The following is an 8548-nucleotide window of genomic DNA, read 5'->3' as shown; positions in this document are numbered from 1 at the left end:
TAATCATAGAGTTGAATGATTTAATCATAACAAATTTAATCATTCATTGGAAGCTTTATTCATTAACGCTCTGGAAAAAAGCTATATTTTTTAAAAACTAGTTGGTTTTTCAAAAATGGTCGAAATATTTTTTTTACATTTTTATCGACCCGATTTTATGAAAGTACGGTAAATTTCCAATGAAAAAGGTACACAGTATTTTTTTCTGAGTGCTACCGTTTCTGAGATACAGCAGTTATAAGATAAAATAAACCGTTTTTTAAAATTTTCAGTCGTTTTCGAATGTTGCCCACCACGGGAAACTGACGAAACAAAGCTGAGTCACGGCTTGCCACGGCCCCCAACCATAATTGGGTTCGACGACAGCGATTCTGTCGCCATTGTGGTGTGGAAGCATAAAATGAACATTACATGCCGGAACCCAGTGATAGAGCGATGAGATTTCTTACATCCTCAAGCCTTTAATCTACAGGGGTTGGACAGATCATCACCTCCTCATCGGAGAAATACACTTGCGCATTGCGCGGATTCGTCGGAAGGAGGCAAGTTATGAACGACCATTCAACACACGCCGACTGGAAGATGCCACGGTGAAACGGTCCTTCATTGAAGAACTGGAGACGCGTGCTGCAGATATTCCGGAAGGTGGCAGCGTGGAAGACCAATGGACCGCCGAAGAATGCCTTCATCGCCACCAGCGAGAACAATCTGGGCGAACTGCGCACACAGAGAAAACAATGGATCACCGATGAGACCTGGAGGAAGATAGAGGAGCAAAGAGAAGCCAAACCTGCGATAAAGCCAGAGGAGCCAAAGTCTTAGCTCGTCAAGGATACGCGGCTCTTGAGAAGGAAGTAAAACGCTCATGTCGACGGGACAAGCGAGCGTGGGTAGGCTCTCTGGTCGACGAAAAAGAGAGAGCCGCCGCAACCGGGGACATTCGCCTCCTCTACCATATCACACGACGCTTAAGCAGGGCGAAGGTGAATGCAACGATGCCTGTGAACGACGCGATATCAGTACCAGCTGAAACGCAGGTTCGAGCACTTCGAACAACTTTTTCAAGTGTCAACCAGGCTATCAGCACCTCGGTATGATCTGCCTAGGATCCGACGTGTAACACGCGTCAATACCAAAGCACCATCACTACTAGAGATTAAAACAGTCATCCAAATCATGAAATCGAATAGAGCCCCAGGGGTCGATCGCATATCAGCCGAGATGCTCAAAGCTGAACCCATGACATCCGCTCAACTACTGCACCGTTTATTTCGTAATATCTGGGACACCGCAACTTTCTCGGTCGACTGGATGCAAGGTATCTTAGGGGCCCCATACACGTTCCGACATGTTGTACAACTTTGACTCCGCCCCCAGGAAATTTGGTTCGATCGGAGTAAAGTCGGGCCGTCTGTGGGCAAGTTGTACTGTTCAACAGTCGAATAACTTGCCCACAGACGGTCCGACTTCACTCCTACCGAGCCAAATTTCCTGGGGGCGGAGTCAAAGTTATACAACACGTCGGAGCGTGTATGGGGCCCCTTAGTGAAGGTGCCCAAAAAGGGTGACCTGACTGTATGCGATAACTGGCGAGGCATTTTATTCCTGTGTACCGTTTTCAAAGTTCTATGCAAAATTATCCTAGCCCGGATTCAGGAGAAGATCGAAGCGACTCTCCGGCGGCAGCAGGCCAGATTCCGTGCCGGAAGATCCTGTGCGGACCATTTTGTCACGCTCCGCATCATTCTGAAGCAGGTCAACGAATTCCAAGAGTCCCTTTACTTGGTATTCATTGACTACGAAAAAGCTTTCGACCGTCTTAATCACGAGAATATGTGGGGCGCCCTGAGACGCAAGGGGGTTCCTGAGAAAATCATCGGCCTCATCGAAGCACAGTACGAGGCCTTTTCGTGTAGAGTGCTGCACAATGGGTTCCTGTCCGACCCTATCCGGGTCGTAGCTGGTGTGAGGCAAGGATGTATTCTATCACCGTTACTGTTCCTCATCGTAAACGACGAGATTCTGGTAGATGCGATTGACCGTGAACCAAACCGCGGGCTGTTATGGCAGCCTATAACTATGGAGCACCTAAACGACTTCGAATTGGCTGATGACGTTGCACTCCTCGCTCTGATATGCAGAGTAAGATCAACGACCTTACGAGCGCTCCTCTTCGGCAGGATTAGTAATCAACGTCAAGAAAACCAAATCGTTGGATGTAAACACGGTAACTCTTTCCAGTTTTACAGTAGCCGGGCAACCGGAGAATGTTGAAAGCTTCCAATATGTTGGTAGCCAAATGGCGTCAGACGGCGGTACCAAGATCGACATAGGCGCACGGATCAAGAAAGCAAGGGCTGCCTTTGCGAGTTTAAGAAATATATGGAAAACAGGCAGATAAGTGAACGCACCAAAATACGAATTTTCAACTCTAACGTGAAATCTGTGCTGTTATACTCTAGCGAAACATGGTGTGTATCAATGGAGAACACTCAACGGCTGCAGGTGTTCATCAACAGATGCCTGCGGTATATAATTCGGGCCTGGTGGCCTCACAACTGGATCTCAAACAACGAGCTCCATCGTCGTTGTCACCAGAAGCCGATAGCAACAGAATAAAGAAATAAAAGAAGTCGACCGAAATCTAACCTGGCAACAGGTTGAAACGATAGCTGGGCAACGCTCAGATCTTTCAAGTCGGCCCTCTGCACCACCGGAGGTGTACAGGATTCGTAAGTAAGTAAGTAAGGTTGGACAGAATGAATGGGACAGGCAAACATTTTAACAAAATTCAAATGACCACAACTCCGTGAAATATCAACCGATTTCTTTATCACTTAAATAAAAATAAAAAAAAAAACGATTTCTTTTGTTCTGACAGTATTCGACGGGAAATTTTGTTTGGAAAACTACACCCAATTTTTTTTACACGGTTGGTATTCTTTAATTTGCCGGTTAAGGTAGCCTCACACCTCGGGAATTTGGTCCGCGGATTTTTTCGCCATGCATTTTTGCATATGCGATGTTTTCGGGATTTGGGCACGGAAAATCATATTCCCGGCCCCATTTAAAATGCACAGGGATCAAAATACGGCGGAAAATTTTCCCGAGGTGTAAGGCAGCCTTTAACCTGATTTTTCGCAACTTTTTAAATACCACCTGAATTTTCTTTGAATTTTTTCATGGGGTTAACTCATAGTTTCATCAACGATAAAGGTCGTAATCAACTAAAACCCACCCGTGGAAAAAAAAAGAACCGGGTGTAGTTCAAATCCATGGTCAGCCCACTAGATACCGGAGATAATCCTAATTATTTGAGGGCATGTCAAAAATGCTACTTTTTGGTGCTTATATATTTCACTTGGATGAAATATTGACCTTTTTTTAGATTTATACAAATTACAAACTAGAACTTTTCTTGAGTTAATTGATATGTTGACATCACAAATCGGACAACAAACATCTGAGATATGGCCGATTCCGTGAAATCCGTGAAACCGGTTCCACCTATTGTAGCACGCACGCTATTGTTCTCGTAGACAGCGTTCTTGCATCAAGTGGTACCCCATGAAATAACGGCTGGCGCAGTGTTTCTGAGCAAATATTTGAATCACAATTGTTTTAGAGGTGTGCGTCGGTCCGAAAATCGTGGTAATTATCTTCTGAGTATGTATTCTTATATTGCGCGGACAGTTCGTTCAGTTTTCTTCAATAAAATCTTCGGAATTTTCAAAAGAGTTTATTTGAGTCTAAATCTCCTCGAAAAAATATTTTCAACTATTTTTAATTTAGGAGGACACTTGAAAATGATAAATACTTTCAGCCCGAGGCTTGCTCGTCTCTGGCTTTATTCTCATAACAACGATTCATTCATTCATTTATTTAGTTAACATCTAAACAGATAACACTGAATCAACAATTTGACGCCACAATGCACGGTTCGAGGCCGCATCTCTCCATCCTCGGATACGCCCCACGCTCGCCAAGTCGTTTCGCACCTGGTCTGCCCATCTGGCTGGCTGCGCTCCGCGGCGTCTCGCACCTGCCGGATCGGAAGTGAGCACCATCTTTGCAGGGTTGCTGTCCGGCATTCTTGCAACATGTCCTGCCCATCGTACCCTTCCGGCTTTAGCTACCTTCTGGATACTGGGTTCGCCGTAGAGTTGGGCGAGCTCATGGTTCATTCTTCGCCGCCACACACCGTCTTCTTGCACACCGCCAAAGATGGTCCTAAGCACCCGTCTCTCGAATACTCCGAGTGCTTGCAAGTCCTCCTCGAGCATTGTCCATGTTTCATGTCCGTAGAGGACAACCAGTCTTATAAGCGTCTTGTACATGACACATTTGGTGCGGTGGCGAATCTTTTCCGACCGCAGTTTCTTCTGGAGCCCGTAGTAGGCCCGACTTCCACAGATGATGCGCCTTCGTATTTCACGACTAACGTTGTTGTCAGCCGTTAGCAAGGATCCGAGGTAGACGAATTCCTCGACCACCTCGAAGGTATCCCCGTCTATCGTAACACTGCTTCCCAGGCGGGCCCTGTCGCGCTCGGTTCCGCCCACAAGCATGTACTTTGTCTTTGACCAGTGGCGCCGGGAGTAAGTAGGACAAGTAGGACATGCCCTACGCATGAAAACACCTGAGTAGGACAGTCGAAGCATTGTCCTTGTCGAAGCATTGATTATGGTAAGAACATACCATATGGATAACAAAAATATCTAATACTGTTTTAATTTCTTGATCTGATAAAATATTATTTAAACGTTTCAATATCAATCAGAGGATTGAAAGTTTATCAGAGATTAAACTGACAATCGTGGAGGTTTTCGGGTTTGTAAAAGAGAAATCTATTCTGAAAGGCTCTTCAGACTCTGAGGATTTTTTCTATTCCAAAAAGTGCTCAATGATGTATTGAGATTTTCCAAAATTGTAGAAAATTTGTTGGAATTACGTGATTATATCTGCAAGATCAGGCTCAGAGAATTTCTGAAATTTCATCAGAATAGACAGACCAACAGGCGAATTGAACACAAGTTGAATATCTGAACAAGGAAGCATGACTTAGCTTAGCCTGACTGTACTTGTCTATGGTTGACTGATCAGAATTGGTTTAAATTGCGCAACGAAGTCACAAGACTGCCGAACTCGTCTCCAAAAATTGAGAATCCTTGTTAAGATATGATAGAACAATTGCATAAATATGCAAAAATGAAGTAGATTTTGACGATTGTAGCACATCCGGAAGCGCGGTGCCAAGCCTATGAGAAAAAAGAACTCTGAAAGCTTCTTAGAGTTTATTGAAATCTGTAGGAATCACAAATATACCTACGTTTGCATGACATTTTAGAAGTTAGAAAGAAAGAATTCTAATATTCGGAGTAACATTATTCTTGACATTTCTGAAAACCCATAAATACTACTATATTGTACTGTACTGCTACTAGTTCTGAACACCCTGAATGATTCTTGGACGATCAAAAGCTTTACTGGTAGATCAGAGCGATATTTCGGTAGATTTCTAAAGGTTCGAATTCCTAGAAGTTTGCGATCATTGCTTGAAGCCTTTACATATTTTATAAAATTTACAGACAACCATAATCAATTCTGGAATTTTGTAAAAATGTTTGAACACATACTTCTTGGAAATGTTCTATAAACACTGGAAATGTAATGATTGTCTTAATAGTCATAGGGAGTTTTGTAAATTATCTTAAGATGTCCGAAAAATCTGAGAGATCTCCGGAAAGTTCTAAAAGTATTCTATAGATTTGATAACACAGTTTTTGTCCTACCCACGTCTCGGAACGTGGCCGCGCCTCTGTCTTTGACGCATTCACCACCAGTCCAACTTTTGTTGCTTCACGTTTCAGGCGGGTGTACAGTTCTGCCACTTTTGCAAATGTTCGGCCGACAATGTCCATGTCATCCGCGAAGCAAATAGATTGACTGGATCTGTTGAAAATCGTACCCCGGCTGTTACACCCGGCTCTCCGCATGACACCTTCTAGCGCAATGTTGAACAACAGGCACGAAAGTCCATCACCTTGTCTTAGTCCCCGGCGCGATTCGAACGAACTGGAGTGTTCGCCCGAAATCTTCACACAGTTTTGCACACCATCCACCGTTGCTTTGATCAGTCTGGTAAGCTTCCCAGGGAAGCTGTTCTCGTCCATAATTTTCCATAGCTCTACGCGGTCTATACTGTCGTATGCCGCCTTGAAATCAACGAACAGACGAAGAACGATATGAAAGTCAATAATATCATAGTACTATCATATTGAGATATATCGAACGCAATTGGTAGATTCATGTACATAGACAATGTACATATAGCTTTGTGGGATATGCGAACTCATTTTTAATAACTTTATGACCCTATTTTTAACATAATGGATTGTCACTAAAGTGCAAACTCATTTGTATATATGCAGATTGCAGTAATCTTTTTGCCTTTCTCGTATACAAAGTATACGTAAAGGCTATAGGATCACTCCAAAACCGAACTTTTGATAGAAGGCTCGGAGACCCATAGTGTTATATACCAATCGACTCAGTTCGACGAATTGAGGTGATGTCTGTATGTGTGTATGTGTGTGTGTGTGTGTGTGTACAAAAATGTGAGACACACTTTTTGGTACTTAGCATTATTCGATTTGCTCGCAACAAGTTGCACTAGACGCGGATTGCGGTCTAGTTGTTTCCTATTGAAAATTGGCCCGATCGGTCACTGCGTTCCAAACTTATTGAAAAAACATTGTTTTTCTGCCAAGGGTCCCCCCTTGGGAAAAAAAATTTCAAAAACGAAAAAAAAAAATTTTTTTTCAAAGATTGCAGCAATGCATTCAAATGACCGCAAATGCATATAAATTTATGGAAAAAGTAAAATCTATCCCCCTAAAGTGCTACTTCGACCTCTCTTATGTGTTTTCTTATTATTTTAATGCGCGAGAAAGGCACCACCAACGCTAGGTGGATTGATTTGGGTTTTTTTTTTTATCAAGCAGCTTTATTGTTATTCAGCTCATTTAGAGCCTTCTTTGCCTCATCCAGTGTTGGTAATTCCACAGCTTGATCATTACCGACCTTATCCATCCTGGTCCTTAATACACCTTCGTTTTCACCGTTGAACTAATCTTCGAATAGCTCCTTTCAACTGGCTGCCACCATATTCAGTAAATTCCCCTCTCGGCCATCGGCGCAAAATAAGAAAAGTTGAAGTACGTAAAATGTAAAACAGATTGCCAGATCATTAGGTTCGCAGTTGCAAAGTAGGCGACAATGATCGCTATAGGGCACTGCACGGAAACATCTCTTTCTCTTTCGTTCCTCATAAATTTTGACGTTTACTGGCCTTGTTGTTTTCTAATTTCTTTGTAGCGAAAAAGAGACAAAGCAGTCCGTGCAGTGCCCTATTCTACACCCAGGTATTTGCTGCAGAGTTACGGATCGACAACATCTTGGAACTCCAAAAAATAGAAATTCGTTACCCTTTCATTCACCGAAATAAGTTAACAGAAGATAAAAACAAGAAAGAATTGTAAAACTAAAAACGTGGCCGCAGTTCTAGAACATTCCAACATTCAACAACATTCATCAATGTTGACAGTCGTGATTTCCAATAAAATTCAACCAAACGTGGTGGGGGAAATCGAGTAGGCTTCGCCGCGAACGGTTGACACAAGATTTTTCTGTTGCGTTTTTTTCTTTTCCTCCTGTGTATTTTCTCGCTCCAAGTGATAATTAAGAATAGTTTTTCGCGTCCGGAAGGAGAAACAGCTTTTAAGCTGACATAGTGATTGCATACCGCCGAACAATGTGACCAACAAATGGCAAAAAGGACACACCCTTGAAACGAACTCCTTAATTATACTAGCATCTACTGAAAATCGCCGGAAAAATCGTTTCTGTGGTCGTCGTTGTTGGTGTCCTGCTGAATTGCGCAGCTGGTTAATGGAGAAGAATCAAACGGACACTTGAATTTGGTGAGAAAGTTCCAATTGTTTCCTTTAACCCTCTAAGACCCAAATGTCCGTATCCGCTCAAAACCATTTTGTACTTCCTTTACTAATCACAAATATTCCACCCATCAAAGTAATACGAATTTGAATACTAAAAAATAAAAATAAAACCACATCACGAAATAAACTTTTCATAAAAATTGCTATGATATTTTAATTAAGCTTCAATTTACTTTGAAATAGTACACATTGATTGACTTCAATGTCAACAAAATGAATTATGAATTATAATTATTTGAATACTAAACATCAGATAAAAGGCGATCTTGGGAATTAGAGAGTTAATTGTATTATATTTTTGATACCTCATTTGTATTATATTTTTGTTACCTCATATATTGCAAACTAAATACGTACAGGGCATCGTTTGCTACTATTGCCGCGGATATTGTGGGAGTCCCAGGTATCCGGTTCACGCTTTAGTTGGCAGCGGTGGCTCTTCTCGACCTTCTACTCCCTGAGTAGTCAGTACGAATAAGGGCGTCCTTGTGATGTTTTGCTGTACCTGTTATGGTTAGCTAGTGCATCCC

The sequence above is a fragment of the Armigeres subalbatus genome, chromosome 2 (assembly GCF_024139115.2).
Source record: "Armigeres subalbatus isolate Guangzhou_Male chromosome 2, GZ_Asu_2, whole genome shotgun sequence".
Lineage (NCBI taxonomy): Eukaryota > Metazoa > Arthropoda > Insecta > Diptera > Culicidae > Armigeres > Armigeres subalbatus.
Note: the sequence above shows the minus strand (reverse complement) of the source record.